This window comes from Lepidochelys kempii, chromosome 10, assembly GCF_965140265.1.
Source record: "Lepidochelys kempii isolate rLepKem1 chromosome 10, rLepKem1.hap2, whole genome shotgun sequence".
In the NCBI taxonomy this organism is placed as follows: domain Eukaryota; kingdom Metazoa; phylum Chordata; order Testudines; family Cheloniidae; genus Lepidochelys; species Lepidochelys kempii.
In genome coordinates, this window is record NC_133265.1 from 5,195,685 (window position 1) to 5,221,755 (window position 26,071).

Genomic DNA, 26,071 nt, shown 5'->3' on the forward strand with positions numbered 1-26,071 from the left:
TCCCCTCCTTGGCAGGGTTCTGATATAACAGGTTTTGTGTAGCTGCTAGACATCTTCCTAATAGTATCCCCTGTGAATTCTGAATTTCAGTCACAGCCTCTAAATTTTCATTAAGAGCAGTCACCCGGAGAGAATGATGGATTAGATTTTATTGTTGGAAAATCTCCAGGTAAAATTAAAGTGCTTCTTTCTTTTCTGAAACCTTACCCTTTCCCCCTGTGGTGCCCTATAAATAGGGTATCAAATAATGTTTATCCTTTTGAATTCTACAATCATCCATGTTCCATGCTTACTCCTGACCACTTTTCTGCCTCTTCAAAGATATAGCTCTTCTATTAAAGCCAATGACCAGTCTAGACACAGTCACTCTTGGTAATATGCTTAGACTTGGGTATGTTATAAAGCCTGGCTGTTTTGTTTCAGTGAAGTTTAGGAGATTTTACATAAAGTCATGTAAATCTTTTAAATACAGTGCTGTCTTCACCATGAGAACCAAAGCATTGATCACTTTACTGGAAGTCTTTCTTTTATTTCCTTCCTCCTTTTGTTTCCCCCTTTCTCTCTCTTTTCCTGAGCCTTGCACTCTCCTTTCTTTTCTCTCACTCCCTTTTCTCCCTAAATACATTTAATCTGTTCAGATTGTAGACAGATGAGACAACACTCTAGTACAGCCCATGATCACATGACCGGTGCTGAGGCAGTTTCTGTTTAAAACCAGCCACTGTTTCAAATTGCCAAATTTTGATAAGTTGTTATCCGCTGTTGCTGCCCCTGGCCAGTAGATTTTTATAACAGATGTTATTTCTTATTACATCGAAGGAAGAAAAAAAGATTACACCCTGTTAGGATGGAGGCGGGGGGACTTAAATACAGCTTGAGATGCTTTTAGTCTGTCATTTCGAAGACCGAAAGAAAGAAATGTGCAAGCGTTTGGTAGGAAGCGTTCAAAAGCTGGTAATGGTGGCATGATTCATATTGGTGTCAGCTTGTTTAAATTAAATTCCACAGGGATTTATCCTGCAAAAACTCGAAACAAATTTCAGACAGCAACCCCCCCAACCCACACACCTCTCACTTCATAGCATCTTAAATTAATGTAGTGCGGAAAGAGCAGGATTGCATCAAGACAAAGGCTGTTCAGCTGGGTTTGCCGAAACTGGAATTTTCTGAGCTTTCCATCCCCTATCCCCCCATGAAAGGGAAGATCCTCTCTTCTGTTTGTCTGGCTGCTTTGTGGCTGAAAGTTAACACAGGTTCCGTGCACCAAATGAGTGCAGAACAGGGAATCGAGATCCACACCGCAGAGGAGAGGGAGAAAGACATTTCTGCTGAATTAGCCGATCTCATTTTTGTTATTTGCATTACAGTAGTGCTCCCAATCAGGCTCAGGGCTCCATTTCACTAGGTGCCGTATGGTTACATAGTAAGACTCCCTGCCTCAAAGACATTATAGTCTAAGGTAATACGGCTAAATTCTGAGATCTTGGGTCAGGAGGGGAAATGTCCTCTAAAGCCACCCATGAGTCTCACTCCTCCTTCATGGAAGGGTAGAGTCAGCTGGATCCACCTCCTGGCAGGGCATCCTTTTGCAGGCCTCAGGGTTTATGCCTCGGGAAGCGCAAGAGGGCTATGTGGGCAGGATGTACTCTGCCCTCCCAACGACCTTGTGGAAAACGCTCAAGAAAGCAAATCAGGGAGTGGATTAGCCAGTGGTGTAGTAGGGCCAGAATGCTGTTCCGGTGGTCACATGGAGGACATGGTTTTGTAGAGCAAGATGGTGTCCTCCATCCAACATAGCCTTGCACACACTGTACGTGCGAGGTCATGCCAGTGGGATGGGGTCATTCTGGTACTTCAGCAAATCAGGACTGCACCGCTGGTATTAGCTTTCTGCCCCTTACCCTCCATTCTGGAAAACTCCCCTGGAGAGGGTGGGGATCTATCGATCTAGGCCATATATGGCCCCGGGGGACCCTGTGCTTCTAAAATCATGAGGAGGCGGGCAGGGGAGGTGAGGCAGGAGGCGGGCGAGGTGAGGAGACAAATGGGGAGGCGAGTGGCAGGCGGGCGGGAGGGTCAAGGAGGAGCCCTCCTACCAGAACCTCCCCACTGCCAGCGCCTCCTGCCTGCCAGTGGGCCCCACCTATCAGTGCCTCCCCCTCCCTCTCAGCGCCTACCACCTGCCGCGGATCAGATATTTCGTGGCATCAGAAGGGGCTGCGGGGAGGGGGTGGAACTGGGTGGGGAAGAAGTGGGGCAGGAGTGGGGCCTTGGGGGAAGGGGCAGAGTGGGGACAGGGCCTGGCAGATTAGAAACTCAGCACCTATGTCCCGGGCCCCGCACCCTCCTAGGAACGGCCCTGACTGGTTTCCAACCCACTTGTCTTCCCTTCTCTCCCAACGGAAGAATATGGAGGGCATTCCATGAAAGAGGAACAACGTGAAGTTGTCTTTATGGGCGTCCCTAGCCAGGAGGATACAACTGGGCCCTCAGGCCCAGATCCGTAGCTGGTACACATTGGAGTAGCTGCATTAAACTCAATAGACCTTTGCTAATTTACACCCCGCTGAGGATCGTGCCCTCAGTTTTTACTCAATCCTTACTCAGGCAAAATTCCCACTGATTTCATAAGGGAGTTTACTGGAGTAACAATCCCAGCATTCAGCTCACAGAAGCCAGGGCCTCTCTCACAGCCCCCAGGTATCTCTGAACCTGTTTTCCACCTACAAAAATTCCTCAAAACTCTTTTTTTGCACAAGTAGAAAAATTACAGTTTCAAATGGAAAACAAAACAAAAATATGACCCCTTCCCTCTTTGCCATGGTTTAACATCGTCCCGAAGGAAGCGACTGTCTTGAAAAAAGAAAAAAAAAGTCACAACGCTTGTTGGCTACTTTTATGAGTTTCTCTGCCCCGTGTTCTGAGGTTGGCAATGCCAAGAAAACCTAACAGCTTTACGAAGAAGAGGCCTTGGAGAGTCAGAAGTAAGTCTGGGAGAGAAATTAAAAAAAAGTAGAATGAGAAAACCTTGTAAATTTGGTACCAGCGAGGATGGAGAGGGGCCAAAGCTGACAGAAATCTGCCATGAAACAAATCACATTGCAGACTTCCCTGTTCAGAAGTCACAACGCCCACAGCTGGGAGAGAGTCCAGTGTTATTTTTGGGCAAGCTTTCTGTCAGTTCCAAGCAAAGTTTCAGTAAAAAGAAAGAGAGTGGGAGGGAGATGGAGGTTTCTTTTTAACTAGAGATGTTGGAAAGACATTTAAAATGATGGGTAAAGCATTAGCAAGCCTACTGCAGGGAGCAATCATGTCCTGCTCAGAGCAGACCACCACAGACATGACCTAGAGGGCCCCTTCCATCTCTAACTTCTATGATGCTACAAAATGTCTCAGAGGTATCTGAAAGCTGGTGCCCCACCTGGCAATGTTTCACATTTCAAGGTTGGTCCTGCATTTCTTGTACAACCCAAAGCCTCACTGACTTCAGTGACTATGAGTGCAAAGAGTACAAGGCCAAATGCTTTTTAAACCATCATTTAACGAATAAGAAAAGAGAATGGGGTATGCTGAGAAGATTCCAAAGATCCATTCCACATGACTTGGTGGAGAGAAGGGGTGGGAGTGCCGGCTATAGGCTGGCTTATGGCCTTTACCCCCTTGTGAATTTGGGAAGCAGGCAAATGCTCCATTTCTGGCAGATGCTGTAGGAGCTGAAGAATAAATTCTTAAATGACTTAAATGTTAAATATCTGCCAGTCTCTTGGTCTAACCAGGCTATTAGCAAAAGACAGTTGTTTTAATGCTCATGAGTAATGACCCATTAAGGGGTTATGAGTGACTCAACAAACAACCAATGCACTGTGCTTAATGAACGATGGCACTGCATGCTCTTAGGATGGAAGCATGGATTACGGGCCAAATCTTAGTCCCCATATAAAACACCAGCAAATGGGCAGCCTGCAGGCACGTTTCACAAGGGCCAGTGGGCCTGAGTTCTCCCGCAGCTGCTCTGCTGATGTAATCGTCATGGCTTTACCACCCTCTCCCCACCATATCCCCCGGGAGGGATGGTAGACATGGCTGTTGGATCAGTGCATCAGGAAGCAAATCACCTTCTATGTCCTCAACTATCACCTCAGTCCCGGAGTTTCCTAAGCACTAAGGCAGATGAAGCAGGGTTTGAGAACACCCTGCATGAGTTCTTCACAGCCTGTCTCTGCCCAGTGCAAACTAGATTTGCACTAGAATCATCTGCGTTCATGGTTGGAGGATTTTGCGTTATGGATGCCTATGTGCAAATGGCCCCTTCTGTTCATATAAATATAGATCACACATGGATGATAACTCCAAAGGTGTTATTAGTTACAGTAAAAAGAAAAGGAGTACTTGTGGCACCTTAGAAACTAACAAATTTATTTGAGCATAAGCTTTCGTGAGCTACAGCTCACTTCATCGGATGAAGTGAAGAAACAGACTGACAGAGCCAGAAGAGTACCCAGAAGTTACCTACTACAGGACAGGCCCAACAAAGAAAATAACAGAACACAACTAGCCTTCACCTTCAGCCCCCAACTAAAACCTCTCCAACGCATCATCAAGGATCTACAACCTATCCTGAACGACGACCCATTACTCTCACAGATCTTGGGAGACAGGCCAGTCCTTGCTTACAGACAGCCCCCCAACCTGAAGCAAATACTCACAAGCAACCACACAACACACAACAAAAACACTAACCCAGGAACCTATCCTTGCAACAAAGCCCGTTGCCAACTGTGTCCACGTATCTATTCAGGGGACACCATCATAGGGCCTAATCACATCAGCCACACTATCAGAGGCTCATTCACCTGCACATCTACCAATGTGATATATGCCATCATGTGCCAGCAATGCCCCTCTGTCATGTACCTTGGCCAAACTGGACAGTCTCTATGTAAAAGAATAAATGGACACAAATCAGACGTCAAGAATTATAACATTCAAAAACCAGTCGGAGAACACTTCAATCTCTTTGGTCACTCCATTACAGACCTAAAAGTGGCAATTCTTCAACAAAAAACCTTCAAAAACAGACTCCAACGAGAGACTGCTGAATTGGAATTAATTTGCAAACTGGATGCAATTAACTTAGGCTTGAATAAAGACTGGGAGTGGATGGGTCATTACACAAAGTAAAACTATTTCCCCATGTTTATTTCCCCCCCACCCCCACTGTTCCTCACACGTTCTTGTCAACTGCTGGAAATGGCCCACCTCGATCATCACTACAAAAGGTTCCCCTCACCCCCCGCTCTCCTGCTGGTAATAGCTCACCTTACCTGATCACTCTCGTTACAGTGTGTATGATAACACCCATTGTTTCATGTTCTCTGTGTGTATAAATCTCCTCACTGTATTTTCCACTGAATGCATCCGATGAAGGGAGCTGCAGCTCACAAAAGCTTATGCTCAAATAAATTGGTTAGTCTCTGAGGTGCCGCAAGTCCTCCTGTTCTTTTTGCGGATACAGACTGACACGGCTGCTGCTCTGAAACCTGTCACTAGTTACAGTGCAAGCTGTGACTGTGGGAATTCTGAAGACGAGGCAAAGTGCTGTCTCACTACTACTACATAGATTCCTATGCTTCCTCGTCTGCTGGATGTATCAGCTCAGTTACTGAGGGATGGAGCAGCTGCCATCCTATGGGATGTATTCTTGTAAGGCGGGTGGGTGCATACATTGGTGCAGCAAGATGACAGTCTACTGCACTGTAGCCTTGTGCAGTGACTTCATTATTAAGAATGCTAAACAAAATCTGTTGCCTCATGGCAGGAAATCATTTGGGTTTGATGGAACATTTGGTGGGTCTTTTCTAGTGTATCCCTCCACCCACAGCTGCAATGCAAGGTTGATTTCCTTATTAGGAAAGCATCTTGTATTTATAGAAAGGTTTTAGGATTAGTCTTCCATGCCTCCATCTGTGGCAATTCTGCAGTCACCCTTGGCAAGCTTACTCCACAACCTGAACTATTAGGATTATAGGATTGTATACAACCCTGGTGCAACTTCATTGACATTTGGCTCGTAAGGATGTTTCCTAATATTCAGCTAAAGTTTTCCCTTGCTGACCCCACTGACAAGACATTGGAGTCAACAGATCTTCCTACCCTATAGCACAACAGTGACAGCTTCTCTTCTACTTGAAACAACTATTACTTTCTTCCCAGTCCAGTTTAACAGCATCATTACAAAAAATACTAAAAAAATTAAATCACAAAAAATATATATATATGTTCAGACAACCCCAGCGGGTCTGATATCTGCCCCTTCCAGAAGCAAGAAATGCAGTGTTAATGCTGAAACCCCATAAAATACAAACACCAACATCTATGCAGGAATCTCTAGGTAGGGTCTTTTAGCATTGTATGGTCCTACATATCTCAGGCCAAATCCAAATCTCCATTTCACCAGTGCAAAACCAAAGAAACTCCACTGAAGCAAATGGACTTCTTCTAAATTTACACCTGTGGAATTCAGATCAGAATCGGGCCCCAAGTGCCATACACATTCAATGGAGTAAATCAAGGAGATATATTGGTGGTAATTCAGCTTTTTCTTTGAGGCTTGAAAGATGACATTCAGAGCTCTAATTTTATTCAGATATAGCCTTACTTGATATAGGATGAAATCCTAGCTGTGTTGAACTTAAGGGGAATTTTTATTTTAGGGTCTGATCCAACTCCAGCTGAAGTCTTTGGGAGACTTTCAGTTGACTTATGTGAGCATTGGATTGGCCCTTTGAAAAAGAGTAGAAGCCAAGCCTCCTAGCTTCTTTTCCACAAACATGGTCAAGCAAGTCATCTTTCCGGGCCTCGTTTCCCTCTTTGTGAAACTGGGGTAATAATATTAAACTACCACCAAGGAATGTTATGAGGCTTAATTAAGGTTTGTAAGTCATTAAGATTCTGAGGCTTAATTAAGCACTTTGAGATCCTCCGATGAAAGCCACTCTATGAATTTGACAGTTTCCAGTTTGATAAAATGCTATCAGGTCACTACAGTAAGAAAATTATTCTTCAGTAAAAATCAGCACATTGAACTTGTTCCTAGTGCATTAGAAGTGGTAGGTGCTTAGTGTGAAGGTGTGTATAAAAAAAGCTCACCACCACATTACGGTATGTTTATAAGCCCAATTAGAAAAAAATCACCTTTTTTTACCATGGAATTTTGAAAAGAAAACCATTTCCAAGAAACCTGTTCTCAGAATGTGTGAGTAGTTTTTAGAGTAACAGCCGTGTTAGTCTGTATTGGCAAAAAGAAAAGGAGTATTTGTGGCACCTTAGATAAATTGGTTAGTCTCTAAGGTGCCACAAGTACTCCTTTTCTTTTTGAGTAGTTTTTGGTTTTTTTAAATTATTTCATTGCTTTGCTTTTCTAAACAAGGTTCTGATTTTTACTAACGACAACGACAATGTTTAGAAAAAACCCCAAGATCTGGATTAACTCTAAAGCTATTTCACTTTCACTCCATTTCTTTTGTCTCTCCACAGGGAAATCCTCAGTGCACAGCTTCCAAACATTAATGAACAACAGCCCTCTCTCTGTACCTTTTAGGGCCCTGATTCACAGTGATCATCCATAAATATTACTTTAAAAACCTTTTCTGAGACGCTCCCGGGGGCCCCGATCACAGCCGACGTCAGGAAATGTCAGACATTTCTCCTTCTCCTCCTCAAGAAGCTGGTAGCGTGGCTGGAAAAGAACAGATGCGTTAAAGGCTAAGAGATTTACAGCACCCCCCACACACGGGAACCATAAAATGACAATTTGTTCAATTTCAAAAGCAGACCTCTTGCCCATCACAGGACCTTTCCCCACTGTTGATAAAGCTGGGCTTAAAAAGCCCAAGATCCTTTTTGATAAAATGGATACAAAGTTCATTTTTCAAACTGTGCAATACATGAAAGAGGGAAACGTAGGTCTCAGAAAGTAGAGAATGGTTGGTGGGGGTCAGTGTTAGCATCCTCTATAGACCTGTCTCTTCGGAGGCAGAGCATACGCAAAAATATGAGTCTGAATCTCCTCTCACTTGCCCCAGTGGTGAATTATTTAGCTCATAAGCTCTTTGGCACAGGGGCTGTCTCTTACTACCTGCACGTACCTACTATAATAGGGCCCAATCTTGGTTAAAGCATGTAGTTGTACCATAATAGGAATAAATAAATAAATTTTCTGGTGTAATTCTAATGACTTTCCTGGAATTACTACTAATTTACACCAGCATAACTCAGAACAGAAGGAAGTACTGTGTTTCTTAAGACTGCTTTGGCAACGCCTTCACGGAGGTCTGTCCTAGTCCTTATGCAGATATAGAAAATATCTTACTTCTTCTACATTTTTATCTGAGCATAGGGCAAAATGCAGGGACCATGCTTCAATGGGCATTTGCTCAAGTTCTTCATGCCAGATTGTTTCCTTCTCTAGTTAATCACAGAACAGATACAGTATGGGAAACGCAACACAAATTTCTCCTCAACATGTCTCAAGCCTGAATTGGACAGACCAGCTCTATTATAACTGTGAGAGGATAAGTTCAGAAGGTAGGAAGGGTGGTGTGGTAGAAAAGGTACTACATTAGCACTCAGAAGACCTATGTGGTCTTCCTATGTGACCTTGGGCAAGTCACTTAAACTTCCTTCTGCTTTTGTTCTCCATCTGTGAAATGAGAATAGTACTTCCCTACATCACAGGACGTGGTGAGGACACGTCTCAATGAGTGCATGATGTTCAGATGCTCTAGTGGTGAAGGCCGTATGAACACATAAACTGGACTTCACGGCTCTTTGCTGAGGCTCCGAACGAGGGTTTCAATTAGTTTCAGCTGTGGTGGTGGATTTTATGATGTAGACAAAAGGAATTGGAGGGACACTCAACAACTTTTCCCACACAGACCACTGAACAGCTTTTGGCTGCTACCAGCCGGGACTGGATGTGAACAAGTGACCTAGAACTAACACGTACATGACTATTTTGCTACCACTCTTCCGAGCCATCCCTTGCTCCAGAAAATAGCTTCCTCAATCAGTAAATGCTGGCACTAGTCCAGAGAAACAGATTATGGCAGGATGTAAGTCTCCCTCTAAAATAAAGAGACAGGACTTGCTAAGCCAACTGACCACACTCTCTCTGGTGCTATATAAACCTTTAGGTGCTAAATAAACCAACATGAGCAAGTGCAACATACATACATATTATAGCATCAGCATAAAGGGAGGTCAGGACTGCCTTTTCCATTGGGACTGTTGGGGAATCATGTAAATTAGAGCCATAAATGTGAGACACTGATAGTGCTGGCATGACGAGAACATAACATGATCTAATGGTTCACAAGCTTCCTTCCCTTGCTGCCTTCATACTATTCTCTAAACGTAGCTCATGTCTGACCTGCAACCCCCTGTTACTCCAGGCCAGTTCACTATACAGCTTTGCCAACACACCTCAAAGAGCTACACTACCTCCCTGATATTCCTTCTTTGCCCCCCAAAACGGGTCACTCCAGCTCAGTCCTGGCCCTGATCCTCAACATACCCCATCCTTATTCCAGCCCCGATCCTCAACATACTCCATCCATGCACCTCATTTGTGACTTACGACAATCCAACTCTGTTGGTTCTGGGCATCTCCCGAGCAGAGATGGCCAGTCACGGTGCACCGTGCCACGCTGTATCATAGATTAGTCATATGCACTAGATGTGCCACTAGGGGATGTGGTTGCCAAACCCATTTTCACTGGTGACCTTAGATTTCAACCTGGCTGCATTGTGATGTGATGATTAATTCTATATGGCAAATACTCATGGCAGAGTCAGCTGACAGGCCACCTCCAAGAAAATACCAGCTGTCTGCAGCATAGGGCTCCTATTCAAGGAAAGCTGTGAGTTGGGACCTTCTGCTTCTCTCACAAAACCAAGAGATTGTTAATTTTGCTGGCAGTTTCCGTTAAGGAAGAGAGGGTTAAATGTGAGACCAAGCTCTAGAGTCTCACCATTTCATAAGTAAAGGGAAAACAGGCTGATGTCAAACTGTTAGCAACACTCCCAGGGGTTCAGATTTTGCTACAGACCTGGAATTCAGACCTGGTTCATCAGAACTCTCACTGATGTCTGTGAACATACTGGGGAACCAGAACCAAACTTCAAATGAACCTGGGGCCAAGTTTTATGCAATCTGGATCAGTTTATGGTTTTGGGTGGAAATCAAGCAAACCCCAATGGTGTTAGTTGAATTTCAGGGTATACTTCAACTTGAAACTCAAATCAAATCCCTCACAGCAAGGGGATGTCGAAGAAAATGTTTGCTCAAACGCCTGCAAATCTAAATCCCTGTGTTTCAGGCTGCTCTTGTACAAATTTACCTACCCCCTTGCCTCTGAGAGATCAGACATAAGGTAGCAGGGGTTGAACACGTTTCTTTCAGGAGACTGACATCACACTGACAGCAGAGGGGAAACATATCAGCATTCTGGCTTAGTGTGTTTAGTCAGTCGGTTTTCTCACTTCCAGTTAGTCTGTTGTTAGTGTTTAATTTTGGTATCATTTTCAAGGTGGCCCCAAACCAAAACCCTGGATCTAACTCTTTCCCCTATCCCCACCCCCAAACTTCTTACCACAAACTTTGTGAGATTCAAAATCTTGATCTAGATCTAAATTCTGCGGCTCGAGCTCACCTCTAGCATCATTGTGATTGAACCTGAACGAGAAGTGAAGCAACACTACCCAGATAACGGCTGAATACAAGCAGAGTTCTGCATTTATTGCTTAAGTCATTCAAAGTGATTGTAGTGCAGCCAGATTTACTTCTTATATATAGTGCTACACTTATTAAACCTCCAGAGGAGCTCTTTAAGCTGTCATTTAGGATTTAATTGCTTGATATAACTGCCTGCTTTAAAAAGCCGCTGTGAAATAGCCTTCCCGTCACACAAACCATCCTCTGCTGTCCAGGACCCTCTAGGAACTCAAAGGGTTAAAGTGCTCCCAAAAACACCTCGGATCTGTCTAGTCCAGGGCTCCCCTCCTCTTCCCCATTTTGAAAATATTAGAAAGAAAAGGCTTAGAGACCAGAGATTTATGGGCTAGCCCATCACAGAACCTCAGTTCACACTTAGATGATAGGGGAACAGCCTCAGTTTAACAAAGGAGCAGTAAAGCATGCTCACCAGTAAATTCTACCTATTGGGAAGAGCTAAATCCTCCTTGGATTATTAAAAGCTCTGCAAGTCCTTGGAGAGAAAGGCTGCACCTTTTTTATGGCTTGCATTATTAATAAAAAGCTGGTGAAATACTTACTGTTGCTCTGTAAATCTTCCAAAGACAGGAGCCGGTTGCACAGATGTTGGGGCTGGAAGGAAACTCAGAGGCCATCAGGTTTGACCCTCATCCCCATATTCTCCCTTCCGCACCATGGAGAATCTTCTCTAAAGCACTGACATGGGGGGATCCCAGCTTCACATCATCAGAACGCTGGTATGTGTAGGCATGTTTCTTGGAATAAGAGAGTGGTGATCTTAGGGTCATCTATTCTGGTGACATCCAAAGTTGAACTCAACTAGGCATGGAGAGTGATCCTCCTCAAGTGTTGAGAATTGCTTCAAAGAATCCCCTTTCCAATGAATCCCTTGCCATTGCAGCCATGAAGGGAAGAATTCTCTGCAACCCGATCTCTAGAGAAGGTCTCTTGTGCAGAGCCATTCCTGAGTGCCCATTGGGCTGGGCTTGAGGTCTTGGAAGATTCCTCATTTATGCTGATTCAGGGCCTAAAACTTAAGCTGGGTGGGAAATCGTTTTCCCATTCTGCAATTTTTCTCGAGATTTAAAAGAATTGATGGGAAGTTGAAATCTCAAAAATTGCCCTGAACCGAAAAATCTGGAAAAAATACCAGTTTGGGTCAATTGAAATGTTTAGTTTCAATACTTTCAAATATTTTGTTTCAATGCTGACTTTTTAAAAACTATAATTTAAAATTCTACATGAAAAGCCATTTCAAAACAAAAACTTTTTGTTTCAAAAACGTTGAAACAGGAAATGTTATCAGTTTCTAAAAACTTTGTTTTCAACAACTTTCTGAAATCAGAAATTTGTCGAAACTGACCCTTTCCTGCAAAAAGTTTTGATTTCAGTGGATCAGCATGTTCCAAAGAAAAAATGTAGTTGAATAATTCCCAGCCTGCTCTACATGGTACCATTGCAGAGGAGGTGTGGAGTGCCAGTGATGGCTGGAACAGGTGCTGTGAAGACCCCAATGGTCCACCTGTACGTTGGGAGGTGAATTACATCATCCTCAATCCTCCACTTAGTTCCTCAGACAAAATCTAATTATTTGGGGCTTGTGTGAGGTAGGTGAGTTTGAACCTTATTACTTTATCAGTTGGAGGCAGTTGCAACACCATGGTAACTGTCTTCCAAGAGCCTGCCTCCCATCTCTGCTCTTCCATAAGACCTTTCAAAACAGGATCTCAGATCTCTACAGACATTAATTAAGGCGCACAACAAATTTGTGGTGACTCATCCTTGTTCTCCTTCTCCCATGTTTTGTGAATGTCATCATCCTTTGCTTTTGTCAAAATGCCCAAAATCGATATGAAGCAAATTTTGACTTTTTAATCCATCAAACAATTTCATTGTCAGTTTGACCCAAAATAAAACTTTTTTTTTTTTTGGTTTTCAGAATTTCCATTGAACAACAAAAATCAATGATTTGCACAGCTTTACTTTCAACACCACTGTGTGAAGTGAGTTATGATTATTTACACCTATTTTACTGAGAGGTAGGCTGAGGCTCAGAGAGCTTGATAAGTTTATGGAGGGAATAGTATGATACGACTGCCTACAATGGCACCTAGCTCATCTGCAACTACTATTAGCAAATATCCCCCATCACTGGTGATGGGACACTAGATGGGGAGGGCTCTGAGTTATTACTGAGAATTCTTTCCTGGTGTCTGGCTCGTGGGTCTTGATGAAATTTTCAGGGTCTACTGACCACCATACCTGGGGTTGGGAAGGAATTTTCCCCCCAGGTCAGACTGGAAGAGACCTTTCCCGCCCCCCCGCCCTTCCTCTGCAGCATTGGGACACAGCTCACCTGCTGTTTTAAGCTAGTGTAAATGGTGGAATATCTTTAACTTTATATCATGATTTGAGGACTTCAGTAACTCAGCCAGAGGTGAGGGGTCTATTATAGGAGTGGGTGGGGTGAGGTTCTATGGCCTGCAATGTGCAGGAGGTTAGTTAGACTAGATCAGCAGTTCTCAAACTGTGGGTCGGGACCCCATTTTAATGGGGTCACCAGGGCTGGCTTAGACTTGCTGCAGCTGGGGCCAAAGCTGAAGCCCGAGCCCTACCACCTGCGGCTGAAGCCTGAGGGCCTCAGCCCTGGGTGGTGGGGCTTAGGTTACAGGCCCCATGCCTGGGGCTGAAGCCCTTGGGCTTCAGTTTTGGCCCCCTCGCATGGGGCGGTGGGGTTGGGCTTTGACTTTGGTCCCCCAATCCTGGGCCGTGGGGCTCGGGTGGGCTCAGGCTTCAGTCCCCCTTCCTGGGGTTGTGTAGTAATTTTTGTTGTCAGAAATGGGTCATGGTTCAATGAAGTTTGAGAATCCACGGAGTAGATGATCATGATAGTCCCCTCTGGCCTTAAAGTCTCTGAGTCTATGAGGTTAAGTAACTTTAACAAGGTCTCACAATGGCCCAGTGGTAGAATGAGGACTAGAGTCCGAGACTTCCCAACTCCCAATCCTTTGTTCTAACAACTTTGTGTGCGTGTGCGTGCACGCACACACACACACAAACACACACACTGTGTGTGCCAATCAATCTTTCTCACGAGTGGCATTTCAGTGTGCTGATGTTACCAGCTGAAGAGCATTTGCAATTAGAAATAAGTGCAAACCAAACTCTTATCCAATCTCTCACACCTCCTCCTCCTCCAAAAGCAGAACTGGACTACAGCTGATTTTGCAAAACCAAAACTCAGCCTGTCCTTAGTTGCAATGCTATGCTCTTATCCTTGTTCATATCTTTGGACCCTATCCTGAAAGAGCAATCTAAGCTCATGGTGGCCTTGCCTACCTGACAACATGCTAAACACAGCAGGCAGAAGGAAGGATGTCAATCATGTATTCTTCTTCAAAATCTCTATTTTCAAATCACAGGGCTCAATCTCTCCGAAATCAGCAGCATCCATTAGAAAGCTGTACCCCTCGAAGTGTTCAGAACGCACAGAATGCCTTATAAATCAAAACAACAGAAAAGTTTCCTTCCGAATTTTAGTTCCTGCCATAAAGTTTTACTTTTATGTAACAGCATGAAAACTGCACAACCAGAACAGGGGTTTTTAATAAAAGTCAAAGCTGATGTAATATCCAAGCCAAGGTGCTTTTATAAGCCAGAAGAAGAGAGAGAGAGAGAGAGAGAAAGAAATGCAGAAGGAACATAATTTTCTTGAGCTCCTTCCAGAGAGAAATTTCACTTTAACCATACTGGGGACTCTCCTTCCTCATGATGTACAGACTTTTCCCCTCCCCATTTCCTTGTTCCTCCATATCCTGTGTATTAACACCAGTAAATTCCAACCATTCATTTCCTTTGCATCTCCAAGAGGATTTGTTTTAAATTTTTACACTCTTAGGAACATAGGAATTGCCAGACCAAATGAGACCAAGTGTCCATCTAGCTCACAGTTCTGTTACCAACAGTGGCCGCTACCAGCTGCTTTAGAAGAACGTATAAATACCCTGCAGTAAGCAGTTATGGAATAACCTCTCCCTGGGAAAATTTCTTCCTAGCTCCCAATAGCTAGAAGTTCTAGGAATACATTTTTATAGGCCCAAGTTTTCAGCCAGACCCAGTCTGGCCTCTCTTTCTGCATACCTACTTTTTGGACAGCACTGTCTATGGACTGATTATAAACAGAGGCTGGGCCTGAAAATACGCTCTATTCGGTAAGTGACGTCAGATGGGGTTGCTTTTATTTCTTTAACCCTTAGAATTCTGCCACTTCCCCAGCTGCCAACCAAACCAATATTAAGCTTGGGGTGGAGTGATATGCCCAGACTTTAGTGAAACAATTTCAGTCTCTAAGGTCTTTCGCATACTTTTCAGCAGAAATAAATTCACTCCTTTTTTTAAAAACAATGTAAACTAAACAATGCTTGAAAATATGCCACCCACCCACTTCCTCGCCACAGACCTACAGATACCAGCCTGGGCATGGCAGTCTAATGCTGTCCCCTGCAACATCCCAGAGGAAGCTATGCAAATACATGGGAGGGCTGAGAGAACTCTTTTCCCATGTCACAGAATACAGACGGTAAATGGGTAAAATAATGCCTTTTAAAGGGCCAGCAACAAAGCCTCTCCGCCTGATGAAAAATGACTTCCAAATGCCTCCTGCTCTGGGGATTTTATAAGGGAAGATGGATCTCCTATCTGTTTTCCCTTCGTCTTCATTTTTCAACTCTTGACCTGCACTGTGAACATAGTATGAGCCTTAGGCACAGGAAATGCTTCCTGCAGCTCATTTGTCTTCAGTAGTCTACACAGCTGAAGAGAGGCATGTGGTCAAAGAGACTTTGCTCTCCTCTCCATCCCCCACCCTTGTCTGCCCCTCTCCTGCGCCCCGGGATCCTGCAAGGATGCTTTTGTGATCTCACAGGAGAGATGCCCAAGGGATGTGGGTACCAGCATTTCAGTCTGAAATCTCCTTTCAAGTTGGAAAGAGGGGAATTAAAGTGGCCTGAGCCCCACTCCCAGGATAAACCCATGCCGCAGGAGGAACAGCTGTCATTTATTTTATTTGTTTATTTAAACTGGAAAAGCTGTTTCCATAATTTCATAGGCTCAAACGGTTGCATCTCCAGCAGGGTGTAAATGGGTACAGCTGCATCAACTTCAGCAGAGCTTTCCCTGTTCGCACTGGCTGAAGAGCTGGCCTGCAGAAGTTAGAGATGGAAAAGGTATCTTAGGCCTTTCCCACCCACACTCCTTAGCCATTGGGTAGGGTGGATTTTGCCATGATTATCCTGGTTAGTCCTAGGTCCAGCCTAGGTTTGAGCATCCCTTCTCTAGGGACAGAACACAACACGAGCCCTCAGATTCTGATTCACATTTCAAACACCCCCAAAAGATCCTGGATCTGGGCTTCGGGCCAACTGCACAATTTGGTTCTGGAACTGAGTTAGGGATTTGCCCCTGCCACCAAAATCCTGACCAACAAGATTTGCAAGACCAAAACCAGTCCTGCTTTTCCTGGTCTCCATTCCATACAGAAATGAACTCAAGCTACAGAATTTGTCTCTGGATTGTATCTGCATCTAGTCCTGCATGAGAGATAAGGTGGGGGAGGTAATACCTTTTATTGGACCAACTTCTGTTGATGAGAGAGAGAGGGAGACAAGCTTTCGCGCTTCCAAAGAGCCCACCAGGTCTGGGAAACTCACTCAAAGGGCTTGTCTTCACGTACAGTGCTATGGCGGCGCAGCTGCACTGGTGCAGGAGAAGAGAGAAGCTCTCCCGCCGACATAGCGCTGTCTACACAGGGGCGGGGTTAGGTTGGTGTAACTATGTCACTCAGGGGTGTGCATTTTTCACACCCGAGTGACAGTGATACTGATACAGGTCTGTAGTGTAGACCTGGCTGGAGTATCACGGCTAAATACAAGATTTGAATAGATTGTTTAGCGTACGTAGTTCACACATATTTCAAGGGACCATTCAAGGTGAAGTGGACCGGTAACCTCCCTCCAGTCATAGGAAGGAAAAGCAACTGGGGTGTGTGTGTTGTAATAAGCCATAAATACAGCATCTCCGTTCAGTCCAGGATTTTTAGTGCCTAGCAAAGTTATGAATTTAAGCTCCCAGGCTCGTCTTTGGAACGTGCTGTGCAGGTTTCCTTTGAGGATGAGGATGGAGAGGTTAGATATAGAGTGATTGCTTTGTGAAAAGTGTTCAGCCATGGGTGACAGGAAAATGATAAAAGACAAAAACACCCCGTGTCAGTTCATTCGAGAGCATAGTGATTGTCTGGTTTCATATACTAGCTATTGCAGCATTTACTGCACTGGCTGAGGTACGCCACCTGTTGTGAGAGCCATGTGTAGGACCCCTGTATCTTGAAATGTAGGTTGTGGAGTGTGTTGATCATTGCAGCAGTGGTGATGTGTCTGCAGGTTTGGCATTTGTTATTCTGGCAGCGTCTGGTACTGTGTTGAGTTGGTGTGTCTTAGTTTGTGGGGAGCTTGCTTTTGATGATGAGCTTGGAGAGGTTGGGGGTTGTTTGAATGCCAGAAGAGGAGGTTCAGGAAAGATTTATTTCAGGATGGGTTCCCCATTGAGAATGGGTTGTAGTTTGATGAAACCCCCATATAGATTCCACTGTGGGGTGGTAGGTGACAACTAGGGTTGTGTAGTCAGGGTGGGGGGGGGCAGGGTGCTACTTCTGTATTGAAGCAAGTTCTCTTGGGGTATTTGTGGGGCCTGTTCCATGATGAGATCTATTTCTCTGGTGGAGCATCCTTGTTTGATGAAGGCAGTTTTGAGTATGTTAAGATATATGTCTTGGACTGTCTCCTCGGAGCATTATTCTGTGGTATCTGAGTGCCTGTCTGCAGAAAACAGATTTCTTGGTGTGTGTGTGTTAGATCTGCATCTCCATTTTGATCACCCTAACGTCGTACACTGTTCACCTCAGGTGTTTGCATTCTGTCCATTAGGAAGAAAGGGGCCATGTGGAAAACTCAGATCTAAAATTGGATCCATACTTGCAAGCTTTGGATGAGTTGGGATCCAGAGTTCTCCAGTTCCAGACAGACAGCAATGGCGGTCTGGCAAAGGAGTGATAGGTGAGGTGTGAAATGACAACTAGTCCCATTCCACAAAGCCCTGGCCTCCAGGGATCTCAGTTTGGAAAACGGGCTTATTTTGTTATTGTTTTTAAAGTGTTTTCAACATTACCAAGGATTTGAGCCCATCTGGGAATTCTCTGTTTGAGTTTGAAAGAGAGCAACCCGCTCAGGCACACACAGATATTTCACATCATAAACAGGAAACAATTGATCTTCAGCATAAAGTGATTTATCAGCAGCTGGCAACCTGCAGTGCTGAGACCCTACCGCACTTGTTCATCTGTTATGTAGCAAAGCTAATGGAATAACCAGGGAGAATTGCAGATGTGAACAGCTCTGCCACTGACAGCAAGATACATGATATCTTGGGTGGCGGCAGAGGACTTAAGTACCCTTGGTATATTTGGTGCATGTACAGCTCAGCCTAAATGACTTTCAACCCGATGCCGTGGAATGGTGCCACACAAAGATGTGGAGATGGAGTAAACAGGGGCAGGAGTTCACATCGTCTCCCAGAATTACATTAGTGGGAGCTTCTGGAAATTAGAGAGGGGCCAGGAACAAATCCCCAGAAGCTGGATACCCTGAACTTTGGCAAGGGTTTGGAACATGGATCAGCCCTGAGCCCGTCTCAGGTGGAAGCTGAGATGAAAACTCACAAGTACTCTTTTCTGCTTGTTTACAGTACCAGAAAGTGTGACAGGTTCAGTCACAGAGATCCCCTTGAGATTGTCACCTGATGTGCTGAGATTACCTCTGAGCCCATTTTCCCTGCCAGCTTGGGACCTCTGAACCCTGTGTTGTTGAGCCAGATACGCTAATCTGCTGCAACACATACCCAGGGTCTGAACCACACACCCAAAGCTGCAGACTTAACTGAAAACAGCTCAGCAAGTACTCCTGTCTCCAGCACCCAGACATCCAGCTCCCAATGGGATCCAAACCCCAAATAAAACTGTTTTACTCTGTATAGAGCTGATTACAGGGTAAATTCATAAATTGTCCACCCTCTATAACATTGATAGAGAGATATGCACAGCTGTTTGATCCCCCAGGTATTAATCACTTACCCTGGGTTAATTAATGAATAAAAGTGATTTTATTAAGTATAAAAGGTAGTATTTAAATGGTTCCAAGTAATAACAGACAGAACAAAGTAAGTTACCAAGCAAAATAAAACAAAATATGCAGGTCTAAGCCTAATACATTAAGAGACCGATTACAAATAAAATCTCACCCTCAAAGATGTTCCAATAAGCTTCTTTCACAGACTGAACTTCTTCCTAGTCTGGGCCCAATCCTTTCCCTTGGTACAGACCTTGTTATTTCCAGCAGGCATCTTAGGTGAAAAGCAGGGGATTTCATATGACTGGGACCCCTTTGTTCTGTTCCACCCCCTTTTGTAGCTTTGGCACAAGGCAGGAATCCTTTGTCTTTCTCTGAGTTCCCACCCTTCCTTCTAAATGGAAAAGCACCAGGTTTAAGAAGGATTCCAGTATCATGTGACATGGTCACATGTTCTGTGAGACCCCCTTGTCTCCATTCTTCCAAGGCTGGCCAGCATGTACCCAGGAAATTTTGCAAGTAAACAGAGCCATTCACAACCAATTGTCCTAGTTTATGGGAGCCATCAAGATTCTAAGCCACCATTAATGGCCCACACTTTGCATAATTGCAATAGGACTTCAGAGTAATACTTCATATTTACACAGATAGGATGACCACACTCAGTAGAACATAAGTTTTGTAATGATACCTTACAAGAGCCCTTTTGCATTAAGCATATTCCAGTTACATCATATTCACACTTATAAACATATTTTTATGAAGTATATGGAGTGCAACGTCACAGAGAGGTTGAAACAAATAGTCCTCAGAGTTGTGCCCACAAAACAAGGATTATCAAAGGCACAAAAGGGGAAAACCTGGATCCAAATCTCTCTGAACTATGGGGAGGGAAAGGGTTGGAATCTGAGCCTGATCCAGATTTAAATTTCATGGCTAAATTTCGCCCTGCTCCAGAGCTACATTTCACAGCTTGCCCCAAGTTCTGTAACAGGCTGAACCAATGCTTTAAGAGGCATGAAATCTCAATGTAAAATTACAATTTTGGCCCATCTCTTTAGAAAAGAATTCAAAGGAAGTACTTTTGAGGGGAAGATTTGTTACTCTGCACTGGGACTTGAGGCACTCGAAACTGTGTCACTGGCCCTGGAACGGGCTTGCCAGCATCCTTACTTGTCTGTCCTTCTCTCTTTGAGCAACAAGTTTTCCTTTCGTTTACAGAAGCCCATGCTCCATGGGAAAAATATCATTGTCATTCTTTATGAATTCAATGAGAGCACTGAATCAAAGAGATGGCATGTAAAGCACGATACAAGATGAGAAAGACGTCCAAACTCCATGGAGTTAGATAAAACAAAACAGAAATCAAATGCTGAAATATGTATTTCTTGTGAGTATGAATAGAACTGTCTATGTTTGCCTTGGAGACAAGGGGAAGGCAGCCAAGTTTCATCTCAGCAGGTAATGCTTTTCAGCACAGACACATCTAGCAGCTTAAAGACCTCCTGCCAGACTCTTTCCGCGGTCACACATCCCTGCTGTCTTGGAGCTGTTCTGCAGTGGCATGCTGAAAGGTCAATCCAATTCTGGCTACACACATAGCCCCTATAGACATGTAGATATTTACACATTCTGCCTTAGCACAAGTGTAGCACAGGATGTGCACATTACTAACCAAGCAACTGCACATTCCTACTGTCCTAGGCATCGCCCCACCTTCCCCTGGCTCCCCCAGTGTTTGTTACCATCACTCACCATGTGGTGTCTTCACGTATACTGCAAGTTCTTTGAGACAAGGACATTGGGCCACCCTCAGCTAGTTGTTGTATTCATGGCATACACACAGAGAAGTTACAGTAGTTTATGTTTTTATTTTTCTGGAAGGTTGCAATGTACCACAACTTTATTTCTTAGAATCTGGAACCCTATCACACAAGAACCAAAAAACAGAGAGAGACAAAGCAGGCTGCTCCCTCAGGCAGAGAGGCACAACTCACCCCATCTTGCTCTAGACTGGCTCTTTGCAGACTGAGTGCTGAAGACCCAGGTCACAAGGTTCCCTACAGAGCTTCCTAACCTGAAAGCAGGACCAGGAAACTCCTTACACTTAGAATAATAGCTTGTAATTTGAACACAGTTTTCAATACACCACATTAGGCCGTGGAATTATGCTGGTATGACAGAGCAGGATTTGGCTCATTGTCTTTTATTGGTCTATAAAGCACTATGCACCTTTGTGCTGCTGTATAATTAATAATGATAATAGCTACAGAGCCCTGGCTGGATCTCCCACAGAGCTGTGTGGGAACCAAGAAAGCCAACAAGTATCCCATGTTCGTGGGTTCACAAAGGAAAAACCCTGGAATACAAAAGAGGTTTTGCTTTCACTTGTGTTAAAAGTTGATGCAGATGGATTAAAAATATACACCAAAGGAGGAGTTTCCTTCACCTGATAATAAAACCTCAGTTTATTCAAAATGGAAGAATTTTACAACTCTAATTGAGTGGCTGCCATTGGTGAATCTTGGCAAATCTGACCATGGATTCTGTTCTAAAAATTTTACCCACTACTACTTGAGTTCACATATTATATTTTTCCCCTTTGGAAACTCTAAGGTTCATGGGGTCTCCGCCCATTTTTGGGATACACACGAGTAGGCTGTGATTCTCAGAACAAACTGCATGGGATCTTCACACTAGCAGATGTTTTTGGGACTGAGTCCAGATGGGTGCAAACAGCATGGAATTGGAGATGAACTCCAATGATGCTCTGGTATACTCGAAAAGGCAGACCGAGTGCACAGATCAGGGCACCCAGTGTATTATGAGGAGTGGAACTGGAGGAAAGTGGTCAGGTTGTAGGAGGGATGAGAGCTTAAAAAGGAGGAGAAGGAAGAAGGCTTGCAGAGGGGTAGACATTTTACACAAGTATCCCTGGGAACTGTTATGTGCATGTTTAATGTTTTAGTTGTAGTGACGGGTTGTTATTTCAGACTGCTTGTGCCTTTTAGGCTCTGAAGGTGCTTGGGATTCTGGGAGAGGTATGGAGAAGAGTGTGCGGTGGGGGAGGTGATAGTAAGGGAGCAGGCATACTTTGCTAAATGTAAGCGTGTTCATGCAGGTTATTGATGCTGTGCAAGCTGGCAGTCTACATGGAGCAGAAAGGCTTGTAGTTTCAGTCTGAGGAAAGTACTTAGCAGGTGTTTATGAAAAGACTTGTGTTTTGCAGGTTCACCCCACGCTTGTGATTGCAGACTGAGTCAGATGCATCACCGGTGAAAGCGAGACACCTGAGCATTCAGGGGCCGTGGATCAGCCCCACATGCAGCGGTCAATGGAAAAAGACACCCAGGCACTCTGGATCAGACCTTTCATTGTCTGAGTTCCGCTGGCATGGGCTGGCTGCTGCCCTGTGACCTTGACGGACCACGCTCCCATGTCTCTTGTGCCTAGATACTGCAGCGATAAGAAATGGGGGCATGGATGAGGAACAGCCAATGAACAGAATTTTAATGCATTAGCTCACTGAACATATACGTGCATTCATTACATTATAATTAACTACCACTTCCATTGTCCTAATTTCCATTATTATCCCTCTCTTTCTTTAATCAGCTCATCCACATACAGAAGTCTAGTGCCTGATGTGGCTGGGAGGTGGGACTCCTAACTGTAGGAGTCACAGAAAAAGGAGATGGATGCTGTCTATTAGATCTCAGCTGATCCATCCCACCCTGGCCAATGCAGGACCGTCCCCAGCAGTCTATACTCTAGTACTTTGGTCAGGCCACTTCTAAAAGCTTTGCTAATGTTTATCTCCCTTAAGCAGCCAGGTGGTCTGAGAGACAAACTCTTCCCCCGCCTCCTCCTCAATCCTGTTGCCTCCACCACCACCCGCCACTTACATCGTGTTGTGAGGCTGAAAATATGGCTTTAATAACATGCCTGTAAATCATCCTGTCTCTAGGAGCTGATGCAGCCAATGGTGCTGGGAACAGGCCCAAACCTCCCAGGTGCAGTAAAATCTACAAAATCAACCACAGTTTGGCAAGCCACCCTGTTAGCTCCAGCACCCCACCCTAACCCACGTCTATCTGGCAAGGACGGGACTGTCAGGGCTTTTCAGGCGAACGAAGATGAAGGATATGTGGTAAAAAAATTAAAGCAATTCTAACTGGGTGATGGTTAGCTCTCAGAGGCACCAGGCCTCAAAACAGGGAAGGCGCACAGGCTTCTGCACTGAGTGAATTTTACCTATTAAGAAGAATAATCATATTTTGCACTGATTGCATTGCTGCAGGGAATCTGTCTAGCTACGGTACTACACGGTATCCGAGCACCTCACAATCTTTAACGTGTTTACCCTCAAAACACTCCTGCAAGTGTTGGGCAGGGCTATCATGCCCATCGGGTAGATGGGACACGGAGGCCCAGAAGGATGCAGTGACTTGCCCACTGGGAGCTTGTAACAGAGCAATGGTCTCCCAAGTCTCAGGCTAATGTCCTAACCACTGGACCATCTCTCATCACCGTCACATGCCTCAATAATATTATGGAAAGAGCAATGGTGTTCATAATGGAGATGGCACTGCTGGTCAGTACAGCAAGGGTGACACTTCATACCACGCCGAGCAAATTGCCAAGTATTTCCCCAGAATTTTTTTTTTCCAAAATGGAAGCAGCCTAGTCCTGTCAAGGCTGCCCAGTCAAACAAATTTCCAACAGCCATCCATGGATGCTTTTGGCTAGATCCTTAGTTCCATAGGGTCTGTCCCATAATAATGTCATTATTTTAAGACTATCCTGGCTCTTTTGCTATAATTTTGTAACGTCACGAGATGACGTGAAACCCTGTAGCCAGCAATTCCTAGAGGCTTAACAAACAGTTCACACCCTGTCTGACTCTGTTCTCTCTTTGCACAGCACCCATCATGGTAGCTTTTAATAGTGAGTCATGTGTTTCCTTGCACCAATTATTTTACATAACAAGCCAAATACTCAGCTGGTATAAATCACCATGGCTACATTCAAGTCGATGGAGCTACTCCAGATGCACTAGCTGAGGGGGTGGCCCAGCAGTGTCAACAAGTTCATATGTTCTTCCTGCTGCTCTCGTTTTGCACAATTTAAGATTTTGACCATGTGTAGGGTTCAGCACAACAGCCTCACTCTACTGATGTGACTTGGTTCCGACTGAACACATCTAGCAGAGGAGTTGGAGGAATATGGCATCTTTGGCTATCCTGAAGAGCCTTCCCCACCAGTGGTAAAGTCATGAATACATGTATCCCCAGCCTTTCCCCATCTGCTGTGACGTTCCCTTTACCCATTGGCGTTCAACTTGATTTTGATTTTCCAGCAGGCCGGGAGTCATTTTTCATTTAAAGGGTATATGACTCTGCCACAGGCTTGGAACAAGAGGCCTGGTTACTGAATTCGCAGAGATTTAAAGGAAAGTGCCAGATATAACCCCCACTACTGTTCCCACCCTTTTTCTTTGTCTCTTCAAAAAGTCGTGGCTGGGAACCCAGCTGGCCATTTTAGGAATCTTCGTCATGGGGCTCCGTCTGATACAAAGGCAGGGAGAGGGGTTTTCACCTGACGCTAGGAAATAATGCCATCCAAAGAAACCCACATTGTTACCTTCACATTTGGAAGCAATTACCTGCATGTTATGTAAAACTTTTATTAAACAACTGGAGAAATTCAGTAATGTGTTAATCATTGGTTGAATGACATCTGCCTAATACCAGAGATTTTTGAACTGTAGCAGGCGGGTTCAACAGTTCAAAATGATTACCAAAACATATTGCTCCTTTTTTCGTTTTCCTACGTGTTAATTTTTCAGATTTATTATTTTAGGCTCCTGTGTCTAGTATTTTCACTACACGTCAACATCTGTTATATCTCTGCATTTCGCAGCTCTTTATTCTTTGCCCTGTTAAGCTTTAGGCACTTGGTTGAGAGAGGCAGCCAGCTACAACCTGGGGCTTATGCAGTTTTCCAAAGCAGCCAAAAAGAAGATTTTTCAGGGAAAATTTGGCATGATGGGGCACCATAAAAGGGTTTGTAAATGGATGCAACAGTAAGGGAAAAGAAGGGAAGTCGGTGAGGGTGAAGGACAGATGAAGGAGAGAAAATGGTTGTCTAGAGGAGACTTTGAATGTCTGTGACAATGCAAGTATAGTGCTGTCTGAGACATGTTTGTGGAAGGGGATGTTTCAGGAAAATATTTTAGCTTCCCCCTACCCTCTTTATTCAGTAATGTAAACCAGGGAGTCCCTATATTGTAATGGATGCAGTAGAATTCTCCAAGGCCCACAGCCCAGATGTTAGTGCTTTTGAGATGCAGTTTAAGGGCAGAAAGGTATATTATATCCAAGCTGCGACAGCCAAGGGTCTCTGGTAATGTGTTTGGTATAGAGCACTTATTTGTGAAGCTCTTCTAGGACTTGGCTGGATATTCTGCTCCAGGCTGATTCTTTGCACACAAGCTCTCAGTGGGTAGGGAAGGGCTGGGTGGGCAAGAAAGTTATTTAAAAGTAATATCAGTTTGGCCACTTAGACTGTGTGTGATTTCATTGTGGAGGAGAGGTCAGCCTCCAGGGCTCATCTCATCCTTGGTGTTTCCACCAAGATTGCCAGCAAAGGGGAGGAAGGTTAGAAATCTGTGGTGGTGGTGCTTATGACATGAACAGTGAACCCGGAGGAACTTGACTGAGACACACCACCAGACATTCCACATAAGCCACCTGTCGCAAGGTCGAGACTCACTGGTGCGGCGCCTCCCGCTGGTCGTCCTGGGAATTAGCTCTCCAGCCTCTGGAGCGCCCTCTGCAGGGCGGTGTCCCGCTTGCCTCAGGCCCCATGTCCCTCCCGGACCCCGGTGCCCCTTCCCTCGGGGTTCTGCCCTCTGCAGTTCACCCGCAGTCTCTGGGTCTCCCCGGCCCGGAGAATCCCCACTGTCTATCCCCACCTTGCCTCAGCGGCTACTGCCAGTCCCCACCTAGCCCCCGCACACTGGGGCAGACTGCAGTCTGTACCACTCATCATTGGTAAGGAGGCTTTGGACCTGCTGCCTTTGCCCTAACCTTGGGCTGCCCCTCTGCAACCCCAGTAC

General features: G+C 44.8%; 1 protein-coding gene across 2 annotated transcripts in view; it reads right to left on the bottom strand.

Moving 5' to 3' along the window:
- GNG13 (G protein subunit gamma 13) overlaps positions 1-26,071 on the bottom strand; it is a 106,994-nt gene that overhangs the window by 73,247 nt on the left and 7,676 nt on the right. For both annotated transcript variants that reach the window (XM_073361752.1, XM_073361751.1), the window contains exon 2: positions 7,645-7,738. The gene's annotated coding sequence lies outside the window, so the exon portion shown is untranslated. The remainder of the gene's footprint in view (positions 1-7,644; positions 7,739-26,071) is intronic.